Genomic DNA, 13,368 nt, shown 5'->3' on the forward strand with positions numbered 1-13,368 from the left:
CGTGAACTCACTAGAAAGTATGCATCTCCCTTCTAAGTAATGTGGATGGAACCAGGCAAGGAAACATAAATCACACAATTAAGTCATTTCATGCCCTTTCTCCTTGCACCCACCCCTCCCCTGCACTTATCCAGTTTGCCAGGAAAGATAGAGTCTAGAGAACACTGTAGTTCTCGGGCATCACTGGCCTGAAGGCTAGATGCCTTGGAGGGCACACTATGCTGGCTGTCTGGTCTAAGCAAGCGAGACAAGAGGGGCCTCCACCACGGGCACCTGAGCAGTACCACAGTCACAGCTCACAGCTGCCAGATTGCTCTCATTGCTCATTAGCTGTTAGCACTGTTAGTTCTAATAAACTGTGATTTTCATTGCTGCTAAAGCAGGCTGGCATCCTCTCCTCCCCAACAGACTGCTCCCCAAGCAACTGACATCCAAAGTAAGTACCCCTGCAGGAGCCAATATGCTTGCTCTACGCTCTCATCTGCCTCTCCAAACCTGCCTCCTGCCCTGCAGAGCTTACAGGCAGTGGAAGACCTCACCACTCTCCTCTCTCCCTCCTTCCCTGTCTCTCTCTCCCCAATCTCCACCCATCCCCCAATTAATCCAACAGTTAACGCAGAAAACTTACTTCTCTCTATGCTATCTCAGTATGAGTGTAAGTCTCCTGAAATAAGCAGCTGCTGGCTTGTTTCTGGGGGAGTGCCTGCCCCTGTATTTGTCATATGGTGACACCAGCTGGAAGCAGAGCTCATCTTACACAATAAAGGCCTCCGCAGAAGCCCTACACATTTTCACCCAAGGCTGCAAAGGTGAGGCTCTGACGCTAGGGTGCAGAGAGGATGCAGGGAGGGGGATTAGGCATGCGTGTGTGAGTCCAAGTCAGCACATCTGTCCACTCACAGGAATGTTAAGGGATTACATTGCTTCACCTCTCAGTGCTTATAACTTTGTGCCATTCTTTCCTTCCTACTTCAGGCTAATTTCTATTTAGGCTATAAGGCTCAGTCCAGTCGTCTCCCCTGGAAGATTTCCTCTAACTTCTGTCTTCTGGGCTTCAACAGCACCCTCATGCACAACTCACAAGGGAATGCTGTCACTCCTTTGTTGTTCTCAAGATAACATCTTAATTTACTTTTGTATCTGAAACATACATACTTGTGTATCCCCATCATGGGACATTCCTGGTGGTTCAGAAGGTAAAGTATCTGCCTGCAATGCCAGAGACCTGGGTTCAATCCCTGGGCCAGGAAAGATCTCCTGGAGAAGGGAATGGCCACCCACTCCAGTATCCTTGCCGGGAGAATTCCATGGACAGAGGAGCCTGGCAGGCTACAGTTCATGGGGTCACAAAAAGTCAGACACCAGACTGAGCGACGAACACTTTCACTTTCATCCACAGCATAGTTCCTGTCACATAGGATGTGCTCAGTAGATGTTTACTGCAGTGAATTGAAAAGGTACAGAATTATCTGTTCACAACCTTGAGGTTCCAATAGGAAAACGGACACTGTTGGTATTTCTCCCTTAATTTTGATTTTTAGGTGTTAAAGGTGTCATTTGTCATAGTAAGACACAGCAAGATTTGCTCTAAGAACCACTGGGCTTGAAACAATAAAGACCGGAAGCTGAGTTTTTACCCATTTCCTCTGCATGACACAGAAAGACTTGAAAATGGTTAAAGAATACGAAACGAGATTCACGGCTTCCCTCTAAATACCAGTTCCTGTGTAGTGACTCCTGACTTTGTGACATCAGATGGGATATTTGCTATTTAAAATAATCTGCAATTTCAACAATATTTTCTTGGCCTGAAGACAATCAGGAGAAAGACTCTTGGAAAAAAAAAAATCTCAGAAGAAAAAATTGAAAAATGAAAAAGAAATATGTCTAAAAACCAAGTCAGAAGAATCTTTTGCATCAAATGAGCCAAAAAGCATCCAGTTAAGATGTCCTTCCTGAACATGCAGAATTACTTTAATCATCTGCTTTGGTAAAGCCACCAGATCCAAAACCAGAAAGTGTAAAAATAACATATTAACTCAGTCTGGTTAAATAAGATACCAGAAAACCAGAATCTACCTTGGAAACATTAGTCAACCATGACATGAATATAGGTGGTTTTCACACATTTTTTTGAGAATCTAAATTCTACGACTATTACTTTAACAACTTCAAGTTCAGAGGGTATTCAGAAGCCTTTGGAAACCGAAGAAATGCTTGAAATAACTACCAATTATCTTGCTAACCCACAATTACAAATGATTCTGTGGAAATTAAGTCAGCACAGGAAAATGTATTCATATTCAGCACAATTACTCCAACAGTGAAGAATTAAACAAATAAAGAATCTGTTTTGCCATTTTTGTACCTACAGAAAATTCCAAACCTACAATTAATTCTTTTATACCTGCCCAAGAAACAGTGGAAATGGACATTAAAGACCTAGACATTGAAGACTCAAATAATGATATAGACTTTGAGACAGATGTTTTACAGATTGAGCATTTTTACTGCTGCTGCTGCTGCTGCTGTCGCTTCAGTCGTGTCCGACTCTGTGCGACCCCATGGATGGAAACCCACCAGGCTCCCCTGTCCCTGGGATTCTCCAGGCAAGAACACTGGAGTGGGTTGCCATTTCCTTCTCCAATGCATGAAAGTGAAAAGGGAAAGGGAAGTAGCTCAGTTGTGTCCGACTCAGCAACCCCATGGACTACAGCCTACCAGGCTCCTCCGTCCATGGGATTTTCCAGGCAAGAGTACTGGAGTGGGGTGCCATTGCCTTCTCCATTTTTACTGCAGACAAATGTAAATAAGGAACATCCTTGGCAGAAAGTCTAAACTACATTCAAAGATAACTCCTTGAGTTACAAGAACAGCAAATTCTAGGGAGATTGAAGTCTTTGGAAGCTCTTAAAAGGTAGCTAAAACAGGAAAACTGGCTATCTGAAGAAAATTATAGAAAACCATTTCACAACATGTGAAGTTATTATATAGATTAAAGAGATTTTAAAGTTTTTGACTTTTACATAAGGTTTTTTTTGGCCAAACCAAATTATATGTAAAGTGAACTTATTCTTGTGTAAAATTCTTACCTTAATGAAGCTAAGAAAGTGCTCTAATGTTATGAACTTCATCCTGTTTTTGTTATGCTCATTTTTTAGAAAAACTAGAGAGTTGTTGGGTAGAAGACATTTCATCACTTCTTAACTTACCAAATTTAAAGTAAAAATGTAGTGAATAAATAATATGGTTAAGTCATAAACTGAGAGGACACAGATATGATAAACAAGATCCCAGAATAGAAGTCAAGTTCAGGAATCAGTCCTGGTTCTACCACTAAGATGTGTCTTAGACAAGTTACTTATTGAGTCTCAGTCTCTAATTTGTAGAAGGAGGGCACATAACTAAATCTCTAACATAGGCTGTTTCTTTATAGTTTCTTCCTTTTCTAGAAGATGCTTTTAATAGAACAAGTTTTCTGTATGATAGTCTTATACTTACACAAAAGTAAGTGCTGGCTAGAATTGTATATTATTAACTCATATTCTCAATATTTATTAACTTCTGTGTTGCTTGGTGTATCGCTGATCATCCTGCTTGTGATGCCAATTGTCTTGCTGTGTCTCGCTGTGCACACTGCTGATTGAACCCAGGGTAGGCAAGGTGTGAGCTAAGAGGCTGGAAGGAGACTAGAGCCAGGAGCCCCACAGCTGGAAGGAGACTCCTCCCCGAGGAGGAACTGAAGACACGTTTACACTCTCCTGGCTGGCAGAGCAGCTGTAACACAGCCTCTCTTCGCTGGTGCAGCAGCATACCACAGTTCTCTCCTCTCGTGGCTGACCCAATGGACACAGCCCTGAGGCAGCAGCGACTCCCCCTGCTTTATGGGTGGAACTCACCATGTGCACACCACACACAGCCCATGCCCAAGCGAGTACCTCGTGACATGCGTGCACAGTGATACAAATGATCTCAGCTGTTACCCAGCCACTATTCAGGAAACATGGGGTGAGAGGGACTGAACACGCCATCTTGGCTAATTTGCTCTCTCCCCACATTTGATCTTTGGGCTATAATTTTTTGTATCATACAGGTTTCCTGGTGGGTCAAACGGTAAAGATCCACCTGCAATGCTTGAGACCCAGGTTTGATCCCTGGGGTAGAAGATCCCTTGGAGAAGGGCATGGCAGCCCACTTGAGTATTCTTGCCTGGAGAGTCCAATAGATACAGGAAACTTGCAGGCTCAGAACCCCTACACAGAACCCCGACAGTCCGTGGGGTCGCAAAGAGTCGGACACAACTGAGCGACTGATACTCTGCCATAGTAAAGAGTACTGAAAAGTTCTGCTTTGTCTTATACGTTTTCTTCTTTGGTTTAAACAATAGAAATTTACTGTCTCGCAGTTCCAGAGGCTCCAAGTATGAAATCAGGGTGTGGGCTCAGTGGGTTTCTTCTGAAGCCTGTGAGGGAAAAATCAGTTCCAGACCTCTGTCCTTGACTTGCAGGTGGCTGTGTCCTCCTCTACCTCTTCACAGTGTCTTCCCTCTATGTGTATCCATCTCTGTCCGAAATCCCCCTTTAAATTAGGACCCCGGCCATATTTTATTAGGAACGTGTCTAATGACCTTGGACTCAGTTTCAAGAACCTGGGCAATAACACAATGTTCCTAATTACATGACTTTATTGCACATGTTTAATAACCACATTTGCAATGACCCTATTACAAAATAAAGTCACATTTCAAGGTCCTAGAGTTAGGACTTAAACACAGATTTTTAGGGAGAAAAACATATTCCAAATCATGACAAAGCAAAATTACTCTACTGGTCCTCAACTCTAAATCCAGTCCAGCCAAGTGCTTACTGCATAGACAGTAGATTAATAGCAGTAAAATAGAAGGGACACTCAATTCTCTGCTTTTGAGGGTCTGCGGGTAGGATAACGGAATAATAGCTCTTGGCACACAGGGGCATCCTATAAATACTTAAAGAATGTTGGTCTTGCTATGAGAGTCAAGAGCCCTAGATTTTAGACTACTGGTTTTGCCACTTGTTTGCTGTATAGCATTGGGAATCCACTTCCAGCCTCTGGGGACCTGTCTTGTAATATAGATCAAACAAGAAAAATATGATTACAGCAGGATACACTGCAACTGAAACAACCCCATGCCTAAGGAAAGAGCACTCTTGCCTGTGACATTACCAGTTTGTGGGTCATGTTTGCTCAACAGATTCTGATTTCCTTCTGCCAAATCAAGTGATAATTACTGTTTTTCATCACCATTTTTAGGAAGCAGCATTTCTATGATTTCCCTTAAGCTATGTTCTTGGTTACAGGCATCTTTATATTGTTTAGCCTGAATAATAATGTGTCAAATAATTTCCAAGGACCAAAAAGTCCATGGAGCTCATTCAGTACATGGAAAAACTGAGGCCACTCTTCTCACAGGCGATGCCATGATTTGACCTTCCAGTGGTACTGGAAGCCCACTCATCAATATGACTTACCAACACTTTTCTTGTTTTGTCTCCCCTATCGTCCCTGCCACATACAACTAAGCCATCAGGCAAAAGCACTTCCAAACAGGGATTTCACTTGTGGTGGAAAGGAAACAGAAGATCACTCCAAAAGTAACTAAGAAAGACTTTCAACTCTGGTTAGCATGTACACATTCACATCATATTAATCTTCCCATCATAACAACTAAAAGACAATAAATTAAAACACTGTGTTAGAGAGGCATTGCTGTAAAGAAGCCTAAAAGTACTATACTCTAAAGAGGAATAAGTTCTTCCTGGAGAGTAGAGACTAGCAGCCACTTAGTTGTGGTGGCATCTCTTGAGTGAGTGCATGGATAAGCAGAGGATTTGTCTTGGTTTAGGAAAAACAGTGGATGGATTGGAATCTGTAAGAGCCCAGGATGAGAATGATTTCCCCCATAACACAATTGCTGAGTATAGTGTATAAGTTCCATGATGGAAGGCTGGATACTGAGCAGATAAAGGAGAGAAAAGTATTGAAATTTTTAAGGTACTCAAAGCTTCTACAGGGAGGCGTCTATAATACACACAGGCCAGATCTCACTGTCAAGAAATTTAAGCAGGATAAACTAAAATTAACTAAATATGTATTCCAGACCTGAAACAGCTCACACCTGATTGACTAACATGATCAGTTTCCTGCCAAAGAAGATGTAGTTTATTCTGGAGGAAAATAATGCTTATTCTTATATCCAAAGATCTTTTTAACAATTCAAATGGGACATCTTTGACATACAAAAATTATATGTATTTAAGGTATACAACTTGGTTTTTTGCTATATGTATACATTATGAAAGGATCACCACAATCAAGCTAAATAAGTTATCCATTACTTTTACATACTTACCATTGTGTGTGTGTTTGTGTGTATTAAGATCTAATTAAAGATTTATGTTCTTAGAAACTTTCAAGTACACAATATAGTATTGTTCATTATTGTCCCCATGCTATACATTAGTTCCCCAAAACTTATTGATCTTGCCTAAATGAAACTTCAGGCCCTTTGACTGGATCTCCTCAGTTCCCCCTGGACCTGAAAACCACTGTTCTACCCTGTGTTTTAAGAATTTGACTGTTTTAAACTCATCATATTAATGAGATCTTGCACTATTGCCTTTCTGTGTCAGGCTTATTTCACTTAGAATCATATCCTTCAGGTAGATCCATACTGTTAAAGGCCAGAATTCCTTCCTTTTAAAATTCTGCCTAATATTCCATTGTATATACATATAAACTACATTGTCTTTATCCATTCAGCCAACTTTTTGCTTCTTCATACTGCTCATGAGGTTCTCAAGGCAAGAATATTAAAGTGGTTTGCCATTCCCTTCTCCAGGGGACCATGACATTAACCCTTTATTCATTATGTGATTTGCAAATATTTTCTCTTGTTCCATACATTCACTGTGTTCACAGTTTCTGCCGTCAACAAACTTTTTAACTTGGTGCAGTTTCACCTACCCATTTTCCCTTTGTTGTCTGTGCTTTTGGTGTTATGACCAAAAAATGTTGTGAAGAAAAATGTCAGAAACATTTTCTCTATTTCCTTCTAGTAGTTTTACAGTTTCAGGTCTTACATTTAAGTCTTTAATCCATGTTGAGTTGGGTTTTGTATATGGTGTGAAATAAGGGCCCAATTTCATTCTTCCTGATGTGAATATCAAGTTATCCCTGGGCCATTAAACAAAGAGACTATCCTTTTCACATACTATGTGCTTGGCACCCTTGTTGAAGATCAGTTCAGTTCAGTTGCTTAGTTGTGTCTGACCCTTTGCAACCCCATGGACTGCAGCACTCCCGGCTTTCCTGTCCATCACCAACTTCCAGAGCTTGATCAAACTCATGTCCATCGAATTGGTGGTGCCATCCAACCACCTTATCTCTGTCATCTCCTTCTCCTCCTGCCCCTAATCCCTCCCAGCATGAAGGTCTTTCTAAGGAGTTAGTTCTTCACATCAGGTGGCCAAAGTATTGGAGTTTCAGCCTCAGCATCAGTCCTTCCAATGGACTCAGCCTTACATATACATGTATTCACTCTCCCCTAAAATCCCCTCCCATCCAGGCTGCCATATAATTTTGAGAAGAATTCCATGTGCTATATAGTAGGTCCTTGTTGGTTGTCCATTTTAAGTATAGCAGTGTGTACAGGCAACCATAAATTTGTTCTCTAAGTCCGTGAGTTCCTTTCTGTTTTGTAATTAAGTTCAGTTGTATCACTTGTTTTTAGATTCCACATATAAGGGAGGTCATACTGTTTCTCCCTCTCTGTCTGACTTATTTCACTCAGTACGACAATCTATAGGTCCATCATGGTTGCTGCAAATAGGATTATATCATTCTTTTTAATGGCCGAGTAATACTCCATTGTATAAATGCACCACATCTCCTTTATTCATTTCTCTGTTGATGGATATTTAGGTTGCTTTCATGTCTTGGCTATTGTAAATAGTGCTTCAGTGAACATCAGGGTGCATGTATCCTTTTGGATCATGTTTTTTCTCCAGATATATGCTCAGGATTGGGATTGAGGGCCATATGGTAGCTCTAGTTTTAGTTTATTCAGGAATCTCAGTACTGTTCTCCATAGCAGTTTGTACAATTCCCACCAACAGTGTAGGAGGGTTCTCTTCTCTCCAAACCCTCTCCAGCATTTATTGTTTGTGGTTTTTTTGATGACAGCCAGTCTGGCTGTTGTGAGGTGATATCTCACTGTAGTGTTGATTTGCATTTCTCAAATAATTAGTGATGTTGAACATCTTTTCATGTGCCTCTTGGCCATCTGTATGTATTCTTTGCAGAAATGTCTATTTAGATCTTCTGCCCATTTTTTGAGTGGGTTGTCTGTTTTGGTGCTGTTAATCATCACGAGCTGTTTATAAATTCCGGAAACTAATTTCTCATTGGTCACGTCATCTGCAAAAATTTTCTCCCAATCTGTAGGTTGTCTTTTTATTTTGTTTACTGCTTCCTTCCTTTGCTGTGCAAAAACTTTTGAGTTTAAATATATCCCATTTGCTTATTTTTGTTTTAATTTCCATTATTCTGGGAGATAGATGGAAAAAGATATTGCTGCAATTTACATCATAGAGTTTTTTGCCTATGTTTTCCTCTAGGAGTTTTATAGTGTCTAGTCTCACATTTAGGTATTTAATCCACTTAGAGCTTATTTTTTTGTATGGTGTTAAAAAAATTATCTAATTTTATTTTTAACGTGTAGCTGTTCAGTTTTCCCAAAACATTTGTTGAAGAGACTGTCTTTCAGTGTTGTGTGGTCTTGCCTCCTTTGTCACACCTTAATTGGCTGTAGGTACATAGGTTTATTTATGGATTTCCTATCCTGTTCCATTAATCTATATTTCTACTTTTGTGCCAGTACCACACTGTTTTGATGACTGTCACTCTGTAGTCTACTCTGAAATCAGGGAGCGTGATTACTTTAGTTCTATTTTTCCTTTTTAATACTGCTTTGACTACTCAGGGTCCTTTGTGTCTGCATATGTATTTTGAGATTTTTTTGTTCTAGTTCTGTGAAAAATGCCATTGGTAATTTGATAAGGATTGTATTGAATCTGTAGTTGCCTTTGGTAGTATAATCATTTTGACAATATTGAGTACTCCAATCCACAAGCATAGTATATCTTTCCATTTTATTGTGTTTTCTTTGACTTCTTTAATAAATATCTTATAGTTTTTGGAGTACAAGTCTTTTGTCTCCTTAGGTAGGTTTATTCTTAGGTATTTTATTCTTTTCGATGCAGTGGTAAATGGAATTGTTTCCTGAATTTCTCTTTCTGGTCTTTCATTGTTAGTGTATAGAAGTGTAACAGATTTTGGTGTATTAATTTTGTAATCTGCAACTTTACCATTTTCATTGATGAGTTCTAGTAGTTTTATAGTAGCATCTTTAAGTTCTTCTATGTATAGTATCACGTCATCTGCAAACAGTGACAGATTAAGTTCTTCTTTTCCAATTTGGATTCCATTCACTTCTTTTCCTTCTTTGATTGCTGTAGCTAGGACTTCAAAAACTATGCTGAATAAAAGTGGCAAGAGTGGACATCCTTGTCTTGTTCCTGATCTTACAGGAAAGCTTTCAGCTTTTCACTATTGAATATGATGTTAAATGTAGGTTTGTAATATGTGGAGGTATATTCCCTAAATGCTCACTTTCTGGAAACTTTTATCATAAATGGGTGCTGAATTTTGTCAAAAATTTTTCTACATCTATTGAGATGATCTTAAATTGTTTTTATTCTTCAGTTTGTTGATGAGGTGTATCACATTGTTTGATTTGTGGATATTGAAAAGTGCTTGCATCCCTGGGATGAATTCCACTCAATCATGATGAGTGATCTTTTTAATGTATTGTTGGATTCAGATTAGTAGTATTTACTCTGTCGGGGAATTTTACAACTATAATCATCACTGATATTAGCCTGTAACATTCTTTTTTGTGGTACCTTCATCTGGTTTTTGTAACACAGTGACCATGGCCTAATAGAATGAGTTTGGAAGTTTTCCTTTCTCTTGAATTTTTTTGGAATAGTTTCAGGATAGTTGTTAACTCTTCTCTAAATGTTTGACAGAATTTGCCTATGGAGCCATCAGGTCCTAGACTCTTATTTGTTGGAAGTTTTTAAATCAACGTTTCTATTTCAGTGCTTGTGATTGGTCTGCTTATGTTTTCTATTTTTTAGTGGTTCAGTCTTAGGAGACTGCATGTTTCTAAGAATTTGTCCATTTTTCCCAAGTTATCCATTTTATCAGCATATAGTTCATGGTAGTCTCTTATGGGCTCTTCCATGGAGTCAATAGAAACTTCTCCTATTTTATTTGTAATTTTATTGATTTTATTCTTCTCCCTTTTTTTCCTGATGAGTCTGGCTAATGGTTTGCCAATTTTGTTTATCTTCTTAAAGAACCAGCTTTTAGTTTTGTTGATCCTTGATGTTGATTTTTTTTTTGTTCCTTTTAGTTTATTTCTGCTCTGATCTTTATGATTTACTTCCTTCTACTAATGTTAGGCCTTGTTTGTTCTTCTTTCTCTAGTTGTTTTAGGTGTAAGGTTAGGTGGTTTATTTGAGATTTTTCTTGTTTCTTGAGTTAAGATTGAATTGCTATAAACTTTCCTCTAAGAACTGCTTTTTCTGCATCTCAAACGTTTCATTATGTTTCAACTTTAATTTGTTTCAAAGTATTTTTTATTTCATCTTTGATTTCTTCAGTATCCATTAGTTGTTTAGTAGCGTACTGTTTAGCTTCCACGTGTTTCTGTTTTTTTATAGGTTTTTTAAAATTTTTTTTGTAATTTCCTTCTAATGTCATAATGTGATAAGAAAAGATGCCTGGTGTGATGTCAATTTTCTTAAATTTTCCAAGGCTCATCTTGTCACCCAGCATGTGGTAAATCCTGAAGAATGTTCCCTGTGAACATGAGAAGAATGTATACTCAGATGTTTTTGAATGGAATGCTCTATAGATGTCAGTTAAGTCCACGTGGTCTAAAGGGTCTTTAAAGACTGTGTTTGCAAATTTTCAGTCTGGTTAATCTTTCCATTGATGAAAATAACATGATAAAGTCCCCACTATTATTGCGCCACTGTCAATTTCCCCCATTATAGTTGTTGGTATCTGCCTTACCTGTTGAAGTGCTTCTATGTTGAACTGACAAACTGGAATCAAGATTGCTAGGAGAAATATCAATAACCTCAGATATGCAGATGATATTCACCCTCTTGGGAGAAAATGAAAAGGAACTAAAGAGCACCTTGATGAAGGTGAAAGATGAGAGTGAAAAAGCTGGCTTAAACCTCAGCATTCAAAAAACTAAGATTATGTCATCTAGTCCCATCACTTCATGACCAATAGAAGGGGGAAAAGTGGAAACAGTGACAGATTTTATTTTCTTGGGCTCCAAAGTCACTGGATGGTGACTACAGCCATGAAATTAAAAGATGCTTGCTTCTTGGAAGAAAAGCAGTGAAAAACCTAACAGTATATTAAAAAGAAGAGACATTACTTTGTTGACAAAAGTCCATATAGCCAAAACTATGGTTTCTCTAGCAGTCATGTATGGATGTGAGAGTTAGACCATAAAGAAGGCTGAGGACTGAAGAATTGATACTTTTGAACTGTGGTTTTGAAGAAGACTCCTGAGAATCATTTGGATTGCAAGGAGATCAAACCAGTCAATCCTAAAGGAAATCAACCCTGAATATTCATTGGAAGGACTGATGCTGAAACTGAAGCTCCAAAACTTTGGCCACCTGACAGGAAGAGCTGACCCATTGGAAAAGACCCTGATGCTGGGAAAGATTGAAAGCAGGGGGAACAGGGGACAACAGAGGATGAGATGGTTGGAGAGCATCACCAGCTCTGTGGAGATAAGTTTGAGTAGGCTCTGGGAGTTGGTGATGAACAGGGAAACCTTGTATGCCGAAGTCCATGGGGTCGCAAAGAGTCGGACGTGACTGAGTAACTGAATAGCAGTAACAATCAATATGTATGATCCTATTATCATTTTCTTAATTGTTTTTGGTTTGCTTTTTGTAGATCTTTCCCTTCTTTTGTGAGTTCTGCCTAGAGTAGTAGCTTTAGCATTTGTTGTAAAGCTGATTTGGTAGTCCTGAAATCTCTTAACTTTTGTTTCTCTGTAAAACTTTTGATTACTCCATCAAATCTGAATGAGAATCTTGATGGTACAGTATTCTTGGTTATAGGTTCTTCATTTCATCACTTTAAATATACTGTGTCATTCCCTTCTGACTTGTGTTTCTGTTGAGAAATCAGTTGATAATGCTATGAGAGTTCTCTTGTATGTTATTTGTCATTTTCCCCTTGTTGCTTTTAATATTTTTCTTTAATTTTGTCACTTTGATTACCATGTGTCTTGGGGTGTCCCTCCTTGTGTTTATCCTTTCTAGAACTCTTGTGCTTCCTGGACTTGGCTAACTGTTTGCATACCCGATGTTATGGAAGTTTTCAGCTATTATTTCTATAAATATTTTCTCAGGTCTTTCTCTCCTTTCTCCTTGTGGGGCCCCTATAATGTGAATGTTGGTGAATGTAATGTTGTCCCATAGATCTCAGGCTGTCTTTATTTACTGTGTGTGTGTATTTTGTTTTTGTTTCTTTAATTCTTTTTTCTATATTATGTTTTGTGGCAGTGGTTTCCACCATTTTGTCTTCCAGGTCACTTATTCATTCTTCTGCCTCAGTGATTCTGCTATTGAATCCTTCTAGTGCATTGTTCATCTCTGTTTATTCTTTAGTCTTTCTATGTCTTTGGTAAACATTTCTTGCATATTCTCCATTGTTTTTCTGAGATCTTGGATCATCTTCACCATCATCTTTCTGAATCCTTTTTCTGGAAAGTTACCTATCTCCATTTCATTTAGTTATTTTTCTGGGGTTTTATCTTGTCCCTTCATCTGGGACATAATCATCTGCATTTTCATTTTTATTAACTTACAGTTATGGTGGTTTTCATTCTGGAGGTTGCAGGATTATACTTTTTGCTTCTTCTGTCTGCCCTCTGGTGGACGAGGCTAAGTGGCTTGTGTGAGCTTCCTGATGGGAGAGACTGATGATGGGAAAAACTGAGTTTTGCTCTGTTGGGAAGGGCCTTTCTCACTAAAAGTTTAATCTGATTGTCTGCTAATGAGTAGGGATGCTGTTTTTTTTGGCCTAAGGTGACTCATCCCTGGAGTCTACAAGCTCTATGGTAGGGTTAATTGAGACAGCCAAGAAGGCTCATGCCAAGGGGCATGTCCCTGACTGTCTCTGCCAGTGTCAATGTCTCCAGAGTGAGCCACTACGAACTCA

General features: G+C 39.0%; 1 pseudogene; it reads left to right on the forward strand.

Annotated features, from left to right (window-relative positions):
- Positions 1-1,613: 1,613 nt before the first annotated feature.
- On the forward strand, positions 1,614-2,994 carry LOC133051298 (THAP domain-containing protein 5-like; annotated as a pseudogene).
- The last annotated feature ends 10,374 nt before the right edge of the window (positions 2,995-13,368 follow it).

Source organism: Dama dama, chromosome 33 (genome assembly GCF_033118175.1).
Source record: "Dama dama isolate Ldn47 chromosome 33, ASM3311817v1, whole genome shotgun sequence".
NCBI lineage: Eukaryota > Metazoa > Chordata > Mammalia > Artiodactyla > Cervidae > Dama > Dama dama.